Raw genomic sequence first — 2,507 nt, 5'->3', positions numbered from 1 at the left:
CTGGTGTCAATCGCAAGGCGTTGATCTTGGAAATCGGGTGGAGTGGACCAGACCGCAGCAGCAGCACTTCACGTACATGAAGACCAAGGGAGGCACCAACAGCGACGTGAAAGGCAGTGATGTCGAAAGGGTGATGATACAAAAACGCAAGGCAATATGGATCCGACAGCTGTGAGATTTGAACTCACGCGGGTTACCCCAATAGATTTCTAGTCTTTCGCCTTAACCACTCGGCCAAGCTGTCGTTAGAAATACAATCAATTTTAGTCAATCAACACGTCCAGCATAAACAAGCGACTACACAACATATACCGAGACGGACCAGGCAGCATCCTTTGCTACTTGTCTTCCCTCCCTCTCACCCGTCTCATCATCGGCATACCCCTCACCAACTTTAACCAATGCTCTGCACCCGACCTAGCACTGCCGCTGCTCTTTTTATTTATTATCAGTGCCAACGAGTTTGCGAACAACTAGCTTCGTCGACAGCACCGCGCTACCGTTCGACCACGACGCGATAGCAGGAGGAGGAATGGCGGCAGCATGTGCAGGCGTCTCGAAAAGTGGCTCTGTGTGGACGAAGCGGCAAAAGCCAAGAAGATATCGGAGGAGGGGATCGAACCCTCGATCTTGAGCGTGTTAAGCTCACGTCCTAACCACTAGACGACACCGACGCTCCACACTGAACACACCCATCGCATCACAAATTTGGCGCACACACCTGCGCCTCTCTCCTTTCCGACACCACTTGTCCTGGCATCCTATGCGCGCCCCCACGCCAGCCCCTCGCCGCATCGGGAGACCCCAACCATCACAGCGTGGCAACCGCCGGCTACGGATCGGGTGTACTTCTAGTTACGCCATGTCGAGGCGCGATAGTTACTCAAACCAGAGCCCATTTGGCTACTGGCGCATGCTTGCGTCTCAGGTGCGGTCCATACACAAACAAGGGCGCATACGGCGTCCCTTCAGTAGTAAAATATCGACGAATGCATAGGACCGAGCTGTGGTCATAGAAAGCGTTATCTTGAAATCGGTTGGGGTGGACAGACGCAGCAGCAGCACTTCACGTACATGAAGAGGAAGGGAGGCACCAACAGCGACGTGAAAGGCAGTGATGTCGAAAAGGTGATGATACAAAAACGCAAGGGAATATGGATCCGACAGCTGTGAGATTTGAACTCACGCGGCCCACCCCAATAGATTTCTAGTCTATCGCCTCAACCACTCGGCCAAGCTGTCGTTAGAAATACAATCCATTTCAGTCAATCAACACATCCACCATAAACAAGCGACTACACAACATATACCGCGACGGACCAGGCAGCATCCTTTGCTACTTGTCTTCCCTCCCTCTCACCCGTCTCATCATCGCCATACCCCTCACCAACTTCAACCAATGCTCTGCACCCGACCTAGCACTGCCGCTGCTCTTTTTTTCATTATCTGTGCCAACGAGGCTGCGAACAACTAGCTTCGTCGACAGCACCGCGCTACCGTTCGACCACAACGCGATAGCAGGAGGAGGAATGGCGGCAGCATGTGCAGGCGTCTCGAAAAGTGGCTCTGTGTGGACGAAGCGGCAAAAGCCAAGAAGATATCGGAGGAGGGGATCGAACCCTCGATCTTGAGCGTGTTAAGCTCACGTCCTAACCACTAGACGACACCGACGCTCCACACTCAACACACCCATCGCATCACAAATTTGGCGCACACACCTGCGCCTCTCTCCTTTCCGACACCACTTGTCCTGGCATCCTATGCGCGCCCCCACGCCAGCCCCTCGCCGCATCGGGAGACCCCAACCATCACAGCGTGGCAACCCGCCGGCCCACCTCAGCTACGGATCGGGTGTACTTCTAGTAACGCGCTGTCGAGGCGCGATATTCACTCAAAACAGAGTCCATTTGGCTACTGGCGCATGCTTGCGTCTCAGGTGCGGTCCATACACAAACAAGGGCGCATACGGCGTCCCTTCAGTAGTAAAATATCGACGAATGCATAGGACCGAGCTGTGGTCATAGAAAGCGTTATCTTGAAATCGGTTGGGGTGGACAGACGCAGCAGCAGCACTTCACGTACATGAAGACCAAGGGAGGCACCAACAGCGACGTGAAAGGCAGTGATGTCGAAAAGGTGATGATACAAAAACGCAAGGCAATATGGATCCGACAGCTGTGAGATTTGAACTCACGCGGGTTACCCCAATAGATTTCTAGTCTATCGCCTTAACCACTCGGCCAAGCTGTCGTTAGAAATACAATCCATTTCAGTCAATCAACACATCCACCATAAACAAGCGACTACACAACATATACCGCGACGGACCAGGCAGCATCCTTTGCTACCTGTCTTCTCTCCTTCTCACCCGTCTCATCATCGCCATACCCCTCACCAACTTCAACCAATGCTCTGCACCCGACCTAGCACTGCCGCTGCTCTTTTTTTCATTATCTGTGCCAACGAGGCTGCGAACAACTAGCTTCGTCGACAGCACCGCGCTACGA

The 2,507-nt window shown here is 53.2% G+C and overlaps 1 non-coding gene across 1 annotated transcript; it reads right to left on the bottom strand.

The window, feature by feature from the left end:
* Nucleotides 1-1,161: 1,161 nt before the first annotated feature.
* Nucleotides 1,162-1,242, bottom strand: PITG_30088. The gene has a single exon. It is a non-coding gene; the product is annotated as a tRNA-Ser (tRNA).
* Between the last annotated feature and the right edge of the window lie 1,265 nt (nucleotides 1,243-2,507).

This window comes from Phytophthora infestans, genomic scaffold (assembly GCF_000142945.1).
Source record: "Phytophthora infestans T30-4 supercont1.81 genomic scaffold, whole genome shotgun sequence".
NCBI lineage: Eukaryota > Oomycota > Peronosporomycetes > Peronosporales > Peronosporaceae > Phytophthora > Phytophthora infestans.
This window is presented reverse-complemented; position numbering and strand designations above follow the sequence as displayed.